The sequence below is a fragment of the Schistocerca nitens genome, chromosome 2 (genome assembly GCF_023898315.1).
Source record: "Schistocerca nitens isolate TAMUIC-IGC-003100 chromosome 2, iqSchNite1.1, whole genome shotgun sequence".
NCBI lineage: Eukaryota > Metazoa > Arthropoda > Insecta > Orthoptera > Acrididae > Schistocerca > Schistocerca nitens.
Window position 1 is genome coordinate 755822623 of NC_064615.1, and position 22428 is coordinate 755845050.

Sequence of the window (22428 nt, forward strand, 5' to 3'; positions counted from 1 at the left end):
ACTTGGATGGGCATGTATTTTATTATAACAGTATGAATACATAAAAATGAATGTCACAGTACTTTATTTGTTACATTATTTCAAGTTCTTGGAGGCAATGGAAATGCATTAAGCTAGAAACCTTGGACTGAACAATTCATCCACGATTTACTCACTACATGGTCAATAGGACATCATATGGAATTGTCGTGTGGTTATCCCTGATGTGGAATGCTGTCAGGAATCGAACCAGTAGCGTTACAATGCACATTGTAGAAGGAAAGAAAGGACGCATTCTTAGCTAATTATTGGTCTAGTGCAGTGCAGGATAGAATCAAATGGGATATACTGATAAGACAGAATCTGGAAGGATCAATTTTCCACAGTACAGTGAAGGTTTTTGAGGCAATACCGGAAAAAAATTTCTTAAAACGTTGTTCAACTCTGCTGAGATCATATAGTATGCTATAAGAAGCTACTCACAAACTACAAAAAGTTTCTTGTTCGACATTGTAGGGATGATAAAAATTTTCAAAATGTTTGTTACAAGAGATGGAGATTCTCCAGGATGAGGACAATATGCAGTATAGGCAAAGGGAACTATAGTGCAACACTGTTGGGCCACAATACTATCAAAAATAATGTCATAATGATAGACTCCAATCACAATGTGGTGGACACTTTCAGCCACATCAGCAAAATAGAGGTAGCTAGAACAGCTACCGATTAAACAGTTGTAATCAGAAGTCAGATTTCCACCTTTTCAAATGTATCATGTCAAAGATGTACTTAAAACAATATTTATCCAACTTTAGGCTTAAGGAAGACAAACATTAAAGTTAGGTGTGGCTGCAGTTCACTTGATGAAGTCACAAGCTGGAATGGAATTCCTTGGTGGTACCAAGGCTACCGATTACTCTAATGTTTGGCATGGTTTTTATGAGTGAAAATCATGTACCTGATCTAGGACATGAGGAAGTAGTATCACGAAAAGATGGGCCAGTTCGGATTCATATTGGTCAACAACCTTCCCATGACAATATACTACCCAGTTGTTTATAAGTATGCTTAGAGTCCAAAGGGACTTATGTAACATCAGAGAGCCTTTTCATGAGGCAACAACATTATACTATAAATAATGAGACTAGTGAATAAAGAAATTAAAACCAAATTCAGGAAAAGGTAGTGGCAATTAAGAACATTACTTCAAGTGAAAAATCTTAACAGTTAATATGTTGGTTTTCTCAGAAACACTGTGAAATATGCCAAATCCTTTTGGTTTGTTCTTTCGCACTTATTTCCTTTAATTCTCCTCTCAGGGGTGTCGACAGGAAGATGATCGAGAATCAAGGGCTTTAATTACTCTTTGTTCATTTAAGTCATGTGATGAGTCTTACTTCATTTGCTATACTTTCCACGATCTGTTGGTGGACATTCTGTGTGGGAGAGGTGCGCAGGACAGGAGAGTTGTATACAACCACCTCTGCTGAGTTCCAGGATGGTGGAGTCCTGGTGGCACTTGTGGTGGTCAAGGGCAGTCTCATTCAAAGGTGTCCTCAGCAGCTGGGCAGCTCTGGCTTTCTCTTGGTCTGATAAAAGGCAACGATACGAGCATAGACTGCTGAGTGCACCAACAAGGTATTGCATCAACAGGTTTAAAACTGGAGGCTGGCATCAGGGCGAGGTTGGAATCTGCCACTTTTTGGGTAGCAAGCCTTCAGTAGGAATAGGATTTTTCTTGGTCTTAGAGAGGGGTGGTCCAGCAGTTCATATGTGAGATATTCGCGTGAAGATCCTCAACCAGCCTCTATTGGTAGCCATGTGGGTTGGTGGGGCTGGTGCATCTTAATTTTTTGGAGTTGGTGTAGAGAACTGAATTTCCCTCGGTACGGTTTTCCCAAACTGCCGGAGACAAGACAGAAAGTAGAGACCAGACATCTAGTTACAAGTTTTCACTGTCTCAGCATCCCAGGCAGAGTTTTATACGGTCTGATATGGACTGCTGGCCAACACAACTCGGTTTCAATTTCATGACATATCAGAACACCGTCCATGGCTGAAGTTCATCGAGGAGGTCAACAGTCCTGATTGAATCCGGCAGTGCAGCCTATTTCTGATAGCTGACACCACATGAAGGAAGCACAGCATATGGCAAACCATTTGGCAGCACTGGCAAAGTAGAGACTCAGTTATTTTTGACAACCCCCACCACCATGCCTCTTCACACTGTGCCTACAACAACTCTAATTTACATGTGGACTTCTGTAGGTAAGTTCTGATACTCGATCACTGCTCCCCAGGTTAGCGAATTAGTAGTCTGTTAGCATAATCATCCCACTCGCAATAGAGGAAAGGGAATTACAATCATTTGATAGACTCCCACTTCAACTTTGACAACTAACTGATCATGGAAACTTGTTCTACTTGTCATATATTTCAATAGCCAGGTACAGTATTCTTATAACATTTGAAGACTGGGTTTATTTGTTCTTTCAATTAATAATTAACACTGTGATACTAAATTCCACTATCATTTTAGTAACTACAGAACGTCATTAGAATATCCTGCACTTAATTAAATTTTTTGGGGAGAATATGCAATACTTAGTAAATTATGTATCAGAGTCAATAAATTATGTATCAGAGTCAACCCAAGGATTGCCATTAAAAAGAGGGTCAAACAAATTCTTTCATATTCAGATACCTTTGCAGAGAATAGGGAGAGTGACAGTTCTTGGAAATACGATTTGTGTCTTCCCAACATTGAGATACAATATGTATGCACTTATGTGATGCCTCTGGCATATAAGCAAAAAGTGTTTGAGTAAATTCTGGTAATATCCAATCAAGGCATATTCGAACTCGCTATTCCATCTTACAATTGCCCTTTGCTAGTGGTGACCAAGGACGATGGCACAATAACATATTGTTGTGTTCACACCAGATTTATGTTATCCTTGTGCCAGAAACCAATCACCCAGAGAACTTGGAAGGGCTGTTACAGAAATTTCATAGCATGCATCAATTGATCTACCCTCAAGTTATTAGCAAATTGAGCTGGATCTGTAGTCCAAACAATACACAGCCTTCCTTGCTTTTGGGCATTGTGAGCAATTCATGTGTCTCTGCTCTGCCCTACACATATCCTCCACCACGTTTATTCACAAACTGTATAGTGTTGTTTATGAAATACTGTGGCACCAGGTGACATAGTATGTGGACAACAAACTAATAGCAGAGAATTCGTGGGAAGACTATAACAAAGTACAAGGCGCATTATTCTTCACACTTTGGGATCACAGTGTGAACATTAACAAATCCTATTTTAGCACCACTTCGAACAAGTTTTTGGGCCATGTAAGTACAAGAGGAAAACATTTGTCTGAGCCATCCTAAATTAAAGCCATTAAACAATATCTAACTCCCAAAATAAAATGGCAGTGTTGGGATTACTTAGACCTTATCAAGATTTATAAGCATTTCATCAATGTCGAGACATTATTAATACCTCACTTGTGACAACTGACAGGAAAGAATACACTCTAGGCATGGGCTATGTATGCTGAATGCGAATTACAGTCGCTAAGGAATGCACTCGCCGTTGCTCCTATTTTAGCTCACCATTATTTATCGCACATGTTAAGCATGATCAGAGATCACCCCAAGAAATCGAAGTAAGTGTATCCTTAGTAAAGAAAGCTATGGCTTTTAGGAGTTGAGTTACTGAATTGGAGGCCCTCGCCATTGTGTAAGTTTTCCAACAGTTTTGGTACTTCTTATTTCGGTGCAAAACATAAATTTACACCAATAATAAGGCATTATAGTTGTTGCTAACTGCGAAATTCACACATTTATGTCTCGCCCAGTAGGCGTCATATCTCCAAAGATTCGACCCCAAACTCGTGCATGTGCTGGGAATCACTAATATCATGGTGGGTACACTGTCATGCTCGATTATTAGTCTAGTTGAGGGAATGATAGTTAGTTTGTTGTCCACATATTCAAGCACTTTTTGCTTATATGCCAGAGGGATCACATAAGGGCATACAAAGTACTCTGCATGCTCTTTCACCTTATTCAGAAAATACTTTATGGTGCCACTGAAAGAGTGCCTGGTGGCGAGATGAAACTTGTCCCTTGGTTTGAGTAAACACTGTATCTCAATGTTGGGAAGACACAAATCATACTTCCAAGAACTGTCACTCTCCCTATTCTGTGCAAAGGTATCTGAATGTGAAATAATTTATTTGACCTTCTTTTTAATGGCAATCCTTGGGTTGACTCCGTTTCATAATTTACTAAGTACTGAATATTCTCCCCAAAAAGCTGAATTAAATGCAGGATATTCTAATGAGGTTCTGTAGTTACTGAAATGGTAGTGGAATTTAGTATCACAGTGTTAATTATTAATTGAAAGAACAAATATTTTGCGAATACTGTACCCGGCTATTGAAATACTGTATATGACAAGTAGAACAAGTTTCCACGATCAGTTGTCAGTATTTTGTCTGCCGCTATCTCATGAATGTTGTGTTCCAAAATTACACCTCTGCCTCTTTAGCAAAAACTGCAATGCAAAACACAAAGGCCCTGCACTTCTGGATTTGAAAAACGAATACATAGATGGAAAACTATAGTTATGCAGTACGACATACTGTAGAAAATGGTTCTATTATTCTATTATGTCAGAAAACACTAGGCTGTTGTGTGTACCAGATTGGTTTGTGAACAAACTTACGTGGTGCACACACCTAAGCTGTGCCCACTTTGGGTGGAAGAATTGTTTGCTGAAGTTGCAAACATATCACTTCAACAACATACAGTGAAGAACTCGCAAAGAGTTGCCCATTTGTAAAATGTGTTCACAGGCAAAACCCTTCACTACGTCGAATCATGAATCGCTTTTTTCCAGTGTACTGGTGGAATTACGCCTGTTGGCAGCAACTGATCTCCTGAGCTCTCTTTAGCGAATGAGGCATTGTTTCTGTTATATTTTGTTAACAGTTGAACTGACATCGAAATCTGCAACTTACCGCTGTGGAAGTCTACTGACTGGATGTAATGTACATGCTTCAGACGAAGCTTTTAAAAGAAAACTGTGATTTCTTGTGACGAACTGCAGTTACAGTCATGCCAGTGATGTAGACTTCGTGGGATAAAACCAGCTGTCATTTCAAGTTAACATCCATCTTCAGACCCTATGTGGAAGATTATGTGAGAACCAGGCAGCCTATGCAGATTGCACTGTGCCAGATGGCAAATGTCTTACGATGTCTTCGTTGCAGATGTTCAACAATTATGAATGAGCTGTCCCATAAAAACACTTCACTTCCAACAATCACTGTGCTTTAGAATTGACCACCGAAGGATAGTCAGGGAATTGGCAGATTTCTTACAGCGATGATTCTTAAGCTACATTTATGTGGCATCTCTGGCCCTCTTTAGCATTAAACAGGCTGCAGGAAAGTGGAATCAGTGCACCTAATGGAAGGCAACTGAATGGGTGTACACAGTGAATCAGAAGTTTAAAGTTAAGTTGCACAGTTTATAAAATGAACAAATCGTGTTTTGCCACAAGATTCTTCTTTGCAGATTTAGCTACTGCCATTTGAAGGATCGTGATTGCAAATGCAGTCAGTGGGAGTTCTTAATTCAAAGATGTCAAACAGTGAGCATCATATTAATAAAATAAAACCTGCTACTGAGTAAAGCCTTTAAAATAGTGTGGCAACAAAAAAGAAATTTTGAGATGAGTAATAATTGTCTGGGGCATTTAGAATTTATTTCTCTTCTGCAAAGATTTTTTAAATCGAGTTGTGATTGTAAGGATCTCTCCGACAAGTAAGGTGGAATAAAATTGAATATTTTGTTGCATCAATGAACAATGGATTTTTGCTTCATTTCCTGCACTGTGCATCTTCATGGTGTTTTCTGGTAAAGTCTTATAATCTGCTTAGGGCAATTGGTATGGGTTGGAGATTTAATTAAGAGTGAATTTTCGTCTTGTATAGGTAAGGCTAGAAATCGAGTCATAGGTCGAGAGAAATGGAGAGTGATGATGTCTAAGGTGTTTATTTGTGGCAGTTTTGGTGCCAATTGGATATTTTATTGACGTGCTACACGAGACAGGTGACGGTGTGCTGTGATTTTGTTGTTTTGTGGAAGTAGTCAAAGCTTTGTTCTGTCAAGTCATTGTGCATGTGGTGATGCATTCTGTCAATATGGTATATGATCCCAGATCTTCCTTGTTCGTGATTTCTTATTCGGAAAGAATAGTTGTTACATCATTATTGTTCAGGGAATGGAAAGATGTGTTATGCTAACCCCACGTCAGACGCATGTTTGGACCAGAGATTACTTAGGAAATTTAGTAATTTTTATGTTTCTATTTTGCAGTTCGAAATGAGCGGACATGTTTGATTTTGTGAGCAACTTTCTTGCCATACAAAAATGCGAAATTATATTTGGAAACAAAGTAGTTTGGAAACCAGTTAAAGAATAAGAGGCCTATAACTAGACTTTACGGAATCTAAGTGATGGCCAGTGATGAACTAAGTAGCTATCATTGGACAGCCACTATACCGGCAAGTAATAGGGGAACTGAAGACCCGATCTTATGAATGGAACAATACGTTGAGGAGTGCAGGGATCCAGGTACAGACTGTGGAAGGAAATGCTGTGAAACGGAAGAAAGAAATAATGGAACTACTAAAAATACGAATGAAGGTTTAAGGTAAAGGGATGTGAGTATTTATGTAAACATGTTCGTGTAGAGCCTACTGGCTATGCAGCCTTGTAATGGTGGCACCAGCCAGCTGATTAAGGCTTCAGTTCCTTAGGATTATGAACTTCGTTCGGCATTGCATGTGTTACTTCCTAAAAGGCTAGGTTCGGGAACGGTATTGTGTGGTCCGATCAATACATAATGAATCATTTTGAGAGGTGCTATCCCCGTTCTCTTCGTGATGCATTTTCGCTATAGGCTTTCCAAGAAATGTGGAGGACGCCATCCTGGGCAAAAAAAATGGCCATCTCGCTGTTTTCACATGGGAAAGCTTTGTGGTAGTTAGTGATACAGTTTTCTCCTTTCTTGTGGGAAAGGCATGGCGCTATCTGGACGCTAAGTCACGCGAACCGCAAATTTCTCTCTCGTGGTGTGGGCAGACACCATATAGCTAGCTTCAAAAGTATCGGATAGGTAGGATGCTGAAGCTCCATATATAAAATTTCACTGTACAATCTTTGGGCGAGCCTTCCCATTTGTGGACTAAAGTTCGCATGGCCTGTTTTGTGAGATCTATAATGGAGGGGAACGCAAAATTTGAGTGGAGAGACTTGTTTGGGGAAGACGGAGGAAGACACTCTGCTGGGAGAGGTGACGATGGGCACAGGCATTGGAGAATCAGCTCTTCACTCCATGACAGATGAGTTGTTGCTGCCAGCAGGTTGCAGCGGACACAGGTCTTGTCGATCTGATCCGTTGATTCTGATGAGGAAAGCTTGCAGCACTGCTTGTCAATGGAGGAGAATGGTTTTGTGTTGCTGGTGACTGAATGTTTGTGGAGTACGCATGTTGAACCAAAGTCTCTTTTCCTGGTGCGAGTGGAGCAATTACTACGCAGTCAACAGCTATTACGCATTTCAGGGAGACCATCAGTTGTTTTTCTTGTCATTTTTGCCACATCCATTCATCGCGGACCTGGTGTGAACATCTAATTCCGTTAAATTGTCCCAATGTTCAGGCTTGTATTTTCTTTCGTTTTTATATTTTAATAATCTCCTTAACGAGTGATTTCTTTGTGCTTGGGCTCATAAAGAGTAAATACAATTGGAATTAATATGGGCCAATATTGCCAATTCGGGGGATAGATAACCTACTCAAGTTCTTGATCACTTATAATTTTACTTAATTCCCACGTTGTGTTGATATCAGAATCAGTAACTCAGTGCATTTGTAATTTATTGATTAAGGTTTCCATCAGAATTCCAACAGGGCCTTTCTTTTCTCGTAAAGCTATCCATTGCATGAAAAATTCAATTATGTATCTGAATTCATGGGAAGCGATCCCTGTCTTGGTCGGTCCAGCTGTAACAGGCGAAAAAAACGACTAAAAGATTTATTAGCTCGTGAAGACATCTTGCAATCGACCTCAGACTATTAGATTGGTGGTTATGGGGATATTTAAAGGTGTGAGGCAGCGATCTGTTCCTGGTCTTACCTCACGTGTTATCCTGCTACCCACATGCAATGTAGCATATGAGACTTTCATTTCTTCATTTTCCTTTGCGAATTCTTCAATGTTTGCTGTACATTACTCGCAATTATACAACTGTAACTCATGAGTATTAGGACCTAGTAGTTAGTAATGTATGTGGGTGATAGTACTGGAGTCTTATATCAAGCTCCCATCTGGTGATATTCAGATTTTTCTGTTCGTATCTTGACTAGCCACGCGGGATCTCCTGCAACTGTGGAACAGCAACATCCTCACGCACTGCAGAGTGACGTGTCAGTCAAGCCTAGTTTTCGCCAGTATGTGGATTCCGGAAACGACAGCTCTGTAGCGACTGGCGGGCTGGAGGTTATTCATTGGCCGCGTCTGGTCAATGAAAGATCGACCCTAAGACACTCTGGTGAGATTTGCAGATATTAGCATCATGTACCTCATACCCATACCTCATACCGCATACCCAGGCTGAGACCGGGCTCTCGCTCCATCGACGAGCTGTTTTGGCAGTTCACAGTGAAATTTCCTGCCATTTTTGCTCTCGTTTCACTGTCATGCTAAGCCAGAAACATTGCCGCACGTGTATTTAGAAAATCTCTTCCGTCCTCCACCTGTGGGATCGTGGATAACGCCGTGAGAATCCACACCCGGTTTCTCACAGCTGGTGAAACCTCCACTGTCATGAATAAGGGGACTCAAGTTGGTGGCTACGTAAGAAGATGATTGGTATTCAACCTTCCACCAACTCCTTCCAGAGTTTAACTTCCCTTGGGGATTTTCAGCCACTAACAACTCATCACTCACTTAAATGATGCTGCTATCAGGTGTAGATCTGGCGACTACACAAATTAATTTGGAACTCTTTGATCCCAAATTCCATTCCGGTTGTGTACTCTGTTGAGGTCATAATAATTTGATTCCTATTGTACCACGATTGAAATTATTTTCTGTGTCTGCGGAAATTGTCTTGTGGCCACCATTTAGTAGTGTAGATATAGACTGCCGAAATTCTGCAACCATAAGTTATAGGCCGAGGTCACCTGATAGTTTCAGTTATTTTATTTCACCGTTTAATCGGTGCAAAAGTTGGTATATCCTTGTAATCCAAGTGCTTCATGCGGGAGTAATTTACCATCTCTCAGTATCGGGTATAATAAATTGGAAAGATTTGGTCATTTGCATACCAACATTGAATTCGTTGAGGCGGTGGCTGTGCTCATGAAACACCGACTCCTGGCAAAGGCCTCATTGTACGTCCAAGCTATCGACAAAGTTGAAATGATATGGAAGATTTGAAGAATGAATGTGACGCAGTCGGAACGTGACTTGATGTATTTGTAAAGAGCGCGTGATTCACTGAAAAGGAAGATTAAAGAATGTGTCAGAATGAATGGTAATTAAACGCAGCATTGCCTATAGTGTTCATATTTACGCAACAGACAGACGAGAATGAGAGACAAATTGGCCCCGTTCTCAAAAGGTTGTGGTTTCCAGACTTATCTTTATATGAATTTTTCTTCTCGTGTAGACCAAAACTAGCAACTGTAGGAACATGGAAATTATATCTACCGGGCATAAAGCCGCAACATTATTGAAATTACGAAACTGAATTAGTATGCGAAAGAATATCTTCCCAGTTGGCAGAATAACAAATCCAAAGTCATGATAATATATGTAACTTTAAAATAGCACCAGTACAAACAAAATCGTTTCATTTTTAATGCTAAGCTAAGATAGGGGCAAGTAAAGTTTTAAGTACTCTCTTCACCTTCTCCTACGAGAAATCGGAGTCTATCGGCCGATTAATACTTAAATAGCTCTGTTTTAGAGAAATTAAATGAATTTGAAATATTTCAAGTGTATCGTCAGCTCTTCGTTCTGTTATAATTTCGTTTTGTCATCACAGCTTAAAAGTCATCTTTTATAAACGTCTTCATGTTACATATCAGTGCGCATGACTCAAAGACTTAATAGTCCATGTTTTCATCCGCTGGAAATGTCTTATCTTTGGCTGATACCAAGAAGCATGTTTTCATGCAGTACTTTGAGGGCAGAGATTTACTAACAAATCAGGAAATCAGGATACTGGGCGCCCTTTCAAATTCTGTTGGGCAGCATGTAACTGGACAAAAACTACTCACTTTGTTTTCTTGGACTTCCAAGGACGCTGCTGATATCGCACTACCTGCAAACGATTTGCAAAATTCAGAACTTGGCCTTGTGAATTACTTGATTACTAGCCCGCAGCATCCAGGATTACTGGTGACATCGTTGCTCGCTTGCGTTTCATTGGCTATGTTCGATATTACTCGAGTGTTGAGGGGCTATTCTGAGACATGCTTTTGCAATTGTGTACTTTTGTGTGGAAGGTTAGGTCTGTGTTCATATAGCGTTTTCGTTTGAATATGCGAGGAACAGTATCCGTTTGTCAGTGAGTCATCCGAGGATATACGTCGCCTCTCACGTTGCTTTCTCACTCTCTCAGAAGTATTCAGGGTATTGTAAAGCTCATGAGGTAATTTAAGGTTGTATCAGGATGGCTGAAGGCGCTGGTCTCAATTTATTTTTCTTTAATTTATTTTAAGGGCTTCTTTACATTCTGTAACACAAAAAAACGAAGCAACACGGAGTTATGCAAATTGGCCATAAACTGATATTCATACAAATAAATACGGAAAACGCAAAACTAAACTATCGCAGCCTGTAAATTTTGGGAGCCGACGGATGAATGTGTGATGCTGCAGCGCATTTTCATCTCGCAGATGGCAGTAATAGTAAACAGGGAACATATCGATACCAGGGCATAAAGTTTTTGCAAATTAAGTTCCGTGTATTCTGTTGGACATTAAGTACAATATGTGATCAAAAGTATCCGGACATCTGGCTGAAAATGACTCACAAGTTCGTGGTGCCCTCCATCGGTAACGCTGGAATTCAATATGGTGTTCGCCCACCCTTAGCCTTGATGACAGCTTCCACTCTCAATCAGATGCTGTCACGGAGTGCTGCACTGAGGAGAGGTATCGATGTCGGTCGGTCATGCCTGGCACGAAGTCGGCGTTCCAATTCCAAAACATTCCAAAGATGTTCTATATGATTCAGGTCAGTACTCTGTGCAGGACGGTCCATGACAGGGATGTTACTGTCGTGTATAAACTCCGCCACAGGCCGTGCATTATGAACAGGTGTTCGATAGTGTTGAAGGATTCAATCGCCATCCCAAAATTGCTCTTCAACAGTGGGAAGCAAGAAGATGCTTAAAACAACAATGTAGGCCTGTGCTGTGATAGTGCCACGCAAAACAAGGGGTGCAAGCCCTCTCCATGAAAATCACGACCACACCATAACACCACCGCCTCCGAATTTTACTGTTGGCACTACACACGCTGGCAGATAACGTTCACCGGGCATTCGCCATATCCACACCCTGCCATCGGATAGCCACATTGTGTACCGTGATTCCTCACTCCAGACAACGTTTTTCCACAGTTCAGTCGTCCAGTGTTTACGATCCTCACACCAACCGAGGCGTCGTTTGGAATTTACCTTCGTGTTGCGTGGCTTATGAGCAGCCGCTCGACCATGAAATCCAAGTTTTCTGACCTCCCGCCTAACTGTCATAGTACTTGTAGTGGATTCTGATGCAGGTTGGAATTCCTGTGTGATGGTCTGGATAGATGACTGCCCATTACACATTACGAGGCTCTTCAACTGTCAGTCAACAGACGAGGTCGGCCTGTACGCCTTTGGGCTGTTCGTGTTCCTTCTCGTTTCCACTTCACTATCACATCGGAAACAGTAGATCAGTGGATCTATGGATATTCAGGAATGTGGAAATCTCACGTACAGAAGTCTGACACAAGTGACACGCAATCACCTGACCACGTTCGATGTCCGTGAGTTCCGCAGAGCACCCCATTCTGTTTTCTCACGATGTCTAATGACTACTGAAGTCGCTGAACGGAATACCTGGCAGTAGGTGGCAGCACAGTGAACCTAATATGAAAAACGTATGTTTTTTGGTGGTGTCCGGTTACTTTTGATCACATAGTGTAATCTCGCACACGGGCGCGTGAACGATACACGCAGATGTCAGCATTTGAAAGGGGACGTATAGAACTGTCGAAGAAGCCGGTTGGAGTAATTGGTGAATCGCTCGACATTTGAATTGGAGCAATGCCATTATTTGACGAGGTTCGCAGAGATGGGTGAACTGTAGCCTAAAATAGTGTCAATAAGATAGCGGTTGAACTAGAGAGACGGCAGAACGTGAAGACCGAGCAATAGTTAGGCACTCACTGGCCCGTATTCATTTCGACATTAATCCGACATGCAGCTGTTGCTTTGGTGAGCACAAGGACCATTAATTGGTGGCTCACACAATGGGAGCTGAGCTCACTGTACCCCTTGCGCCGACAGTCATTGACCTCCGCACACCAACAAGCCCGTTTGCAGTCGTGTCTGGCACGTTCAGCGTGGGATCTCACACATTGGAGTAGAATTGTCTTCAGTGATGAGTTGCGCTTCAACCTGAGCCATGATGACCAGCGAAGACTTGTCTGGAGACATGCCGTACAGCGGTTGGATATCAACTTGAATGTCGCCGGCCATATGGTCCAACAACGATTAGTAATGCCTTCGTTTCATAGCAGGATCCGTATGGTTGTCATCTGTGGCACCTTTACAGCACAGTGCACTTCGACGACTTTCTACGCCTCGTTTTGTTCTCCTTAATGGCAAGCCATCCTGGGCTTACAATTCAGCAAGATAATGCCAGCCCACACAACAGAGTTTCTGCTCCTTGTTTTCGTGTTTGCCTGACCTTACCTTGAGCAGCAAGTTCGGCGTATATATCCCCAGTTGAGGAAGTTTAGAGCACTATGGGCAGGGCCCTTGAACCAGTTCGGTATTTTGACGATATAACGCGACAATTGGACAGAATCTGGCACTATATACCGCAGGTGGACATCCAACGAACCTATCAATCGATGCCAAGCCAAATAACTGCTTCTATAAGGGCCCGAAATGAACCAACAATTTGTTTACTTTCTCAGTTTGTCAAGCTCTATCTCTGGAACATGTTTAGAGCGTTGTACTCGTGCCTCGCCACAGTAACAAACCAGTTGGATTCTGTTTTGATGGGTGCAAGTACTTCTGATGCATTCTCAATGCTGCACCCTTCTTGAACCAAACTTATTCACAGATAACTGAAGGCCTCGTCTGTAAACAGTGGCAAGGGACAGTCGATGTACAACACATTGTTGTATGTAAAACACAGTTCGCGATGTGCTTTATTCATGTTAGTTGATAGCTGCACGCTAAACCGGGACATGGCAGGTCTTTCTCTAATTTCAGATTCTTAGTAACGGCAACTTTGTCAGGATCTATGCATGTAAACACTGGCAAACACGTAGCTACCCGAAGTAGCAACGTGTGCAGTGTTCTTGTCAGGAATTTCGTGGACGATTTGTACAGCCCGAAGATGATGTGGATAACGAGGACTGAGATAAAGATCGTTAATATACGATTGAGAAGCTGCTGCTGATTAGGCAAATGTGAATAATTATTTAAGCAAGTAAACAATGTTGTGACCCTCACCAGAGTTTACGTGGATTAACGTCACAGTGTGACGTTAGAAACGTATAGAACTATCTTCAACATTGTTTACGTGCTGTGGTAAGACATCATTGAAGTTAATAAAACGTTGCGCGGATCTAATTTTTATGGTTATTATGCTTTATTATTACAAAAATGGTTAACACAAATCTAAGTAACTTAAACTGGAACAATTCGGACTTTTCGAATTTGTATTTGTGTGAAGTCTCACAGCTGTGTTTCGACAGTTCACCCACCAATTAAACAGCTGTAAGTCGAAGGTAGGTCATGTTCGAATTTCTAGAAAAACAGCTATAAACTATACGGAAAGATTTTTCTGAAATTGTGATCATTTGTTTGTACGCGTAAGTACATCTTCCGATTTCCGACGCAATTGGATAATTCCTTGGTGGTGATTTTTTTTTTCTTTACTGAGAGTGTATATTCCGTCGTGCAAGGAAAGTTTGATTACTACCTCAAATTTTGTTGAGTATACAGTCAGATCAAATTACTGTTCACTCGTGGGTCACATTTCGTACACGAGGTAATGTTTCCAAGGCGTTAATACAGGAGTCGTAAGTTGCTATGCACTCATGTTCTGGTACAAAAGGTAGTAGCGGATGTCAGGCTGGAAGATGGCTGCTATACGGTTAGTGACACTGTATGCGCCTTGTGAGGAGCCAGTGGGGACCGCGGCGGCTCGTCGGCGGCGGCGGCGGCTGCGGCGCCCTGTTGCTGGCGGCGCGCGCCACTCAGGCCTGAGCGGCTGCTTCCAGACGAGCGGCCGGCCTGGAGGAACGCACGACCCGGCTATCGACCCCTCTGCTGGAGAGGAGGGCAGAGCAGACCAGAGCAGGTAATTACGACTCGGCCCACGCCGCAGCCCGGATCGTGTGCGCTGGAGAGGAGAGGCTGTAAAACCGCCGACCCGGCGCCCGATCCACCGCCTACTTTCGCCGTCGACACGATAAGAACTCCAGAACCTTTCGCTACTTCCTCCGGGCCTCAGCGTACGATGCGGTGAACGCCCAGCTAACTGGAACCACTCCGCAGTCTAGTAGAGTCTCCGATCCCAATACTTTTCCAATCAATTAGCAGTCATCACGTATACTAACAGCAAACTGAAAATATGGCGAATGCTCTGAGGTGTGCAGGCTCTCTTTTTACGTATTGGATTGGAACATAAATTGGTAGCGCTTTTATTTTGCACGTTGATGTTCCGGTTGCTATGGGTTTATTTATCGATCGTCATTTTTTATTTGTGGTTCATTTTGCGTTAGCAGAAGAGCCAACACCGTGTTACGAGTCGAGGCCTAAATGCACGCGTTTTAGCTCACACAGGCTGGCGTGAGGAGGGAAGAACTATACTGACGTGAGGTCTGGAACATGACAAGGAATGAGAATTCAGAAAGCGGACGTAATTAGTTTGATACTTAACTTTAATCCATTAATGATAAACGTCGCTCTTGACGGTACATGATTCACAATATTATCTGTTCAGAATACATTCTTGAAGAAAGTAATTATAGTAACTGAATATGGCGCCTTGCTAGGTCGTAGCAAATGACGTAGCTGAAGGCTATGGTAAACTGTCGTCTCTGCAAATGAGAGCGTATGTAGACAGTGAACCATCGCTAGCAAAGTCGGCTGTACAACTGGGGCGAGTGCGAGGAAGTCTCTCTAGACCTGCCGTGTGGCGGCGCTCGGTCTGCAAACACTGATAGTGGCGACACGCGGGTCCGACGTACACTAACGATTTAAAGGCTACCACCTAGCAAGTGTGGTGTCTGGCGGTGACACCACAGTTCACTGTTGCTTGTATTTGATGAATATCGTTTAAATGCGTTAGTCTACAATGACACACGTGAGTGCACTCGAGAACTGACAAATGTGATGAACTGTGACCATTTCGCCATTGTGTGACATTTGCATGCAATAGGGAAGGTTCTGAAATCGGGTGTCCGCATGCTCTAAAACAAAATCACAAAAATATGCTGGTGGCCATACGTGCATCTCTGCTAGATCTTCATCAATTGATTCGTCAATAGCACTGACCATTCCTATCCTGTATCATTACTGGTCATGAGAAATAGCGTCTTTATGCTAACATAAGTAAGAGAAAGGAATGGATGAGCCCAAACAAAGCAGCGACTCCCTGTAAAAAGACTTGCATGCATCCACAAAATATAATGCCATACTCTGGATGGAACAACGACGGTGTGTTGTACTCCGAATTGCTTCCCCGAGGTGTAATCATCACTGCTGACACTTTTTATCGTCGGCCACTGTGGTCGAGCGATTCTAAGCGCTTCGTTTCGGAATCGCGTGGCTGCTACGGTCACAGGTTCGAATCCTGTCTCGGGCATGGATGTGTGTGATGTCCTTAGGTTACTTAGGTTTAAGTAGTTCTACGTCTAGGGGACTGATGACCTCAGATGTTAAGTAAAATAGTGCTTAGATCCATTTGAACCATTTTTGAACAGTTTTTATCAACAACTGAGACGTCATGCAGACGCGATCCAAGAACAGCGACCAGGAAGCATGCCTGAAGTCATACTACTCAACAATAATGCCCACCGTCATTCTGCGAAACGACAAAAAACACTATACAGGAATTGGGTTGGGAATTCATTCCTCACCCACCTTATGCACCTGACCTTGCACTCTGATTATCACCTTTTCCGCTCTAACAACCGGCCTTCAAGGGGCGTTCTTTCCAGATTAAAACTCGCTCCAAACATGGCTCGAAGAGTTCTTCGCCTGAAAACAATGTGATTTCTACAGTCGCCGAATCGAAAAGTTACGCCAGCCCTAGAACTTAGAACTACTTAAACCTAACTAACCTAAGGACATAACACACATCCATGCCCGAGGCAGGATTCGAACCTGCGACCGTAGCGGTCGCGCGGCTCCACTGCCGCTATTCTTCTACTTTTCAAGTACTTATGTAAACCAAACTGAGTTTTTTTTCCTAATGCAATTAGTAGTTTTTCCATTATTTACGTTATAGTTATTTCTAAGTGTGGCATCCCAAATTAAATTTGAGACATCTTTTGATATATGTGTCGTAATGAACATGAGGTAAAAATATCGAACGCCGGATTTGATGTAGGAGAGGGCTTGGAGACCCTATCCTTGCCAGGATAAATCAAACACTCAATAAATAAATTGTTTATGGCGAGTGAAATCATGTAATGCTCCACACTCTCTGTCGAAGTGAGAATTGAATCATTATTGTCAATGGATTTAAAGCGAATGACGTCAATAACTTTGCTGCGAATTACTGTGCAAGGGTATTTGCATACGCAGCATAGATGCAGTGGGTGCGCTAGCGTCGAGGCCCCGCATTAGGACGCAAACTGGCGCGCTTCCTAGTCGAGTAATGAATTGCAATTACTGCAGGAAGCCAGGGGATGTCGCCGGGCCGTCGTATGGCGCAGGGGTCGCTTAATTGGCTCAACGGCGCTGACCACGTCATGCGAACGCCCTCTATCGCCGCACCTATTAGCATCGCAATGGCCGTCCGCGGTTTTCAGGTCTGCTGGACACCGATCGTGTTCTAATTGAACTTTGTGGGAGGTATTAATTTCTACAAGTGGCTCATTCGATACGTGGCAGCAACCGCTAACGTAATAAAAGACCTTTCGCATTCATCGCAAATAGCGCACGTGATGTTGCAGTTGCTATGACCAGGACGTCAATTTATTACTAAACATGTTGTGCTAATTCACTTTAGCTCATACACCTACAGCATCTCACCATCAAATTCACATCTTCTTCTCGTAGTTTAACAATGTCCCCGAAATTACTTAGGTGTTTAGGTCCGGAGAGAAGGGTTATGGTCGGTTATTCACCTTTTTGGGGCATAGTTAATTCCTAGAGCCAAAATCTAAAAAAAAAAGATGACACTCAGTTAGGTATGTTGTTTGCTAAGAAAAGTGAGGATGAAAAACTTGTTATTGTTTGGACTTTTAAGAGGTTCTCGGTGTTGGGTAAGTTTAAAGCCACGGTTAGTAAATCAGTGGTAAGCCTACCGAGTAGTATTTCGTGATCTCACTCTTGAAATATAAACTTCCAGTATATGATCGCGTAAGTTCCCTCAGAGCTGTTCCCAGCAAACATGGTAGCCTACTTCTTCGTTTCCCTGCATATTGGAGATGTTTGCTGAGAATCGAATTGCCTTATCCTCATCAATCAAATGTGCCTTTTAACAGGAAGTGGAAAACTCTTGTGGATTCTTCAGATATTAGTACGAGGTACGACTGACACAGAGATGGCGTTCCACGCCCGGGTTCCCGCGTTCGATTCCCGGCGGGGTCAGGGATTTTCTCTGCCTCGTGATGACTGGGTGTTGTGTACTGTCCTTAGGTTAGTTAGGTTTAAGTAGTTCTAAGTTCTAGGGGACTGATGACCATAGCTGTTAAGTCCCATAGTGCTCAGAGCCATTTGAACCATTTTTTTTTTTTTTTTGAGATGGCGTTGATTTCAGAAATATTTTATTATCTTTGTATTGACACATGCTGCGCACACGGCTTTTGAGAGCAGTCAAGTTGTGTGTGTTCTGTTGATGTAAATAAAGTAAGAGTACTTTATTGCATGGTATCTGCAACGATATTTAATCCAAAGGATGTAAAGTTCTGCTTCTTGAATTTTACGAATATGAAACGGAAGGATTCCTTCAAACGTAGCAGCAGTTTTCTTGAATGTGATCCACCTGAAGGGACGTTCCAAGCCTGCAAGTAGAGATGAAAATATCGAAACGTTGCATATTTTGGTATTAGACTATGGGAGATTGCCGACATTGATGTATGGAAAGGGTCAGTACGTCACAATTTATATGGAGAACTGCAGACTATGGCAGTAAACAATGGTTAGGAACTAATTGGATGTTCTGAGAAATTGTGCAGTAAAATTTCATCTACGAGGGTTATTCGGAAAGTAAGGAACGATCGGTCGCGGAATGGAAACCACAGTGAACATCCGATGAAGTTTTGCACATGTGTATTGGGCAGTGTCTCTAGTATGCCCGTCGACCGCGTTACGTCGTTCTTTTTAGTTCTGAGCACACAGGGAGCACATAAAAGATACCTAGAACAATAGTGACAGCCGCCAAGTACGAGGGCCTGGTGAGAAATTTCGCCTGAAGCTATGTAGGCAACATTACATAACTGTCGTGCGTTTTCTTCTTCATGACAGTTCTCAGCCGCATTTTGCAGGAGCAATGAAGATGCTCCTGCATCGTTTTCAATTGGAAATTTTTGATTACCCACAATACAGCCAGTAACTGTCTCCCTATTAGTTTCACCTCTGCTGACATGAGCCACTGGCTGTGAAGACAACATTTTGGTGCAGACAGCGAGCTGTAGGCCAGTGTTGAGAAGTGGCGGAAAGCACTGGCGGCTACCTTCTATAACGAGGGTAACGGAAAGTTGGTACAACGCTATGACAAACGTCTATGTCGGATCGGCCACTATGGAGATAAGCAGCTGGAAGTTGTAGCTAACTGTTGCAAATAAAACAGTTTTGATTTTCACTGTGGTTTCCATTTCGGGACCTATCGTTTCTTTTTTTCTGAATAGCCCTCGTACTTCGTGATCGGCAATTATGTTACTAAGTTCCTTGGTGTTCTCATTTCTGCTACTTCTTCCCCCATATACAGCTACATCATACTCCGCAAGCCACCTAATGGTGTGTGGTGGAGGGTACCTTCGGTACCACTATATGATTTCCCCCCCCCCCCCCCCTAATCACAATCCTGTTCAACTCGCGAATAATGCATGGGAAGAATGATTGTCGGTAAGCCTCTGTATTGGCTCTAATTTCTCGAATTTTCTCCTCGTGGTTAGTACGCGAGATGTATGTAGGGGGGAAGTAATATGTTGTCTCACTCTTGAAAAGTGCTGTCCCGAAATTTCAGTAGTAAATCTATCCGTGATGCACAACGTCTCTGTTATAACGTCTGCCACTGAAGTTCATCATCTCCGTAACGCTCTCTCGCCAGCTAAACGATCGCGTGACGAAACGCGCCGCTCTTCGTTGGATCTTCTCTATCTCCTCTATCAGTCCTACCTGATAGGGATTCCAGACAGATAAACAATACTCAAGAATCGGGCGAACAAGCGCCTTATAAGCCACTTCTTTCGTGGATGAGCTACATTTCCTTCAGATTCTTCCGATGAATCTGAATCTTGTGTCTGCTTTTCCCACTATCTGTTTTATATCGTCACTCGACTTATGGTCGCCCTGGATACTTACGCCTAGATATTTTACGGCAGCCGCTGTCTAATGCTGTTTGTCATCAATAGTGTAGCTGTACGGTAGTGGATTCCTTCGATTTACTCTCAATCCGTTATCTACACTCATTTGACTGTTCACTACATTCAGCAGATTCTGTACTTCTTCACTTCCGAGGAAAGCAATGTTATCAGCGAATCTTATCAGTGATATCCTTTGATCTTGAAGTTTAATTTCACTCTTGAATCTTTCTTTTGTTTCCATCATTCCTTCTTTGATGTATAGATCGAACAGTAAGGGCGCAAGTTTACGTCCGAGCACTTCGCTCTTCGTCTCCTACCCTTTGTATTCCCTCTTGTTTCTTGTGCGTGTTGTATATTATCCGTCTTTCCGTATAGTTTATCCCTATTTCTCTAGAATTTTGAACATATTCTACCTTCGACTTATAGCTGTTTAATTGGTGGGTGGACTGTCGAAACACTGCTGTGAGACTTCATAAAAATACAAATTTGAAAGTCCGAATTGATACACTTTCAGTAACTAAGATCTGTGTTAACAATTTTTGTAATAATAAAGCATAATAACCTTAAAATTCTTAAACTTAGATCTATGATCAGAACAAAGTTTTATTAATTTTAATGTTGTCTTACCACAGCACGTAAAAAATGTCAAAGAGGGTACTTCACATTTCTGAAATCACACTGTCACGTTAATTCACGTAAACTGTGGTAAGGGTCACAACATTGTTTACTTGCCTAAATAATTATTCACATTTGCCTAATCAGCAGGTGCTTCTGAATCGTACACTACTGGCCATTAAAATTGCTACACCAAGAAGAAACGCAGATGATAAACGGGTATTCATTGGACATATAAATTATATTAGAACTGACATGTGATTACATTTTCACGCAATTTGGGTGCGTAGATCCTGAGAAATCAGTAAACACAACAACCACCTCTGGCCGCAATAACGGCCTTGATACACCTGGGCATTGAGTCAGATAGAGCTTGGATGGCGTGTACTGGTACAGCTGCCATGCAGCGCCAACAGGATACCACAGTTCATCGAGAGTAGTGACAGGCGTATTGTGACGAACCAGTTGCTCCGCCACCATTGACCAGACGTTTTCAATTGGTAAGAGATATGGAGAATGTGCTGGCCATGGCAGCGGTCGAACATTTTCTGTATCCATAAAGGCCAGTACAAGACCTGCATCATGCGGTCGTGCATTATCCTGTCAAAATGTAGGGTTTCGCAGGGATCGAATGAAGGGTAGAGCCACGGGTCGTAACACATCTGAAATGTAACGTCCACTGTTCAAAGTGCCGTCAATGCGAACAAGAGGTGTCCGAGACGTGTAACCAATGGCACCCCATACCATAGCGTCCGGTGATACGCCAGTATGGTGACGACGAATAAACGCTTTCAATGTGCGTTCATCGCGATTTCGCCAAACACGGATGCGACCATCATGATGCTGTAAACAGTATCTGGATTCATCCGAAACAATGACGTTTTGCCATTCGTGCACCCAGGTTCGTCGTTGAGTACACCATCGCAGGCGCTCCTGTCTGTGATGCAGCGTCAAGGGTAACCGCAGCCATGGTCTCCGAGCTGATAGTTCATGCTGCTGCAAACGTCGTCAAACTGTTCGTGCAGATGTTTGTTGTCTTGGAAACGTCCCCATCTGTTGACTCAGGGATCGATACGTGGCTGCACGATCCGTTACAGCCATGCGGATAAGATGCCTGTCATCTCGACTGCTAGTGACACTAGACCGTTGGGATCTTCCTGAACCCACCGATTCCATATTCTGCTAACAGTCATTGGATCTCGACCAACGCGAGCAGCAATGTCGCGATACGATAAACCGCAATCGCAGTAGGCTACAATCCGACCTTTCTCAAAGTCGGAAACGTAATGGTACGCATTTTTGCTCCTTACACGAGGCATCACAACAACGTTTCACCAGGCAACGCCGGTCAACTGCTGTTTGTGTATGAGAAATCGGTTGGAAACTTTCCTCATGTCAGCACGTTATAGGTGTCGCCACCGGCGCCAACCTTGTGTGAATGTTCTGAAAAGCTAATTATTTGGATATCGCAGCATCTTCTTGCTGTCGGTTAAATTTCGCGACTGTATCACGTCATATTCGTGGTGTAGCAATTTTAATGACCAATAGTGTATATTAACGATCTTTATCTCAGTCCTAGTTATCCACATCATCTTCGGGCTGTACAAATCGTCCACGAAATTCCTGACAAGGACACTGCACACGTTACTACTTCTGGTAGCTACGTGTTTGCCATTGTTTACATGCACAGATCCTGACAAAGTTGTCGTTAGTAAGAATCTGAAATTGGAGGAAGAGCTGCCCTGTCCCGGTTT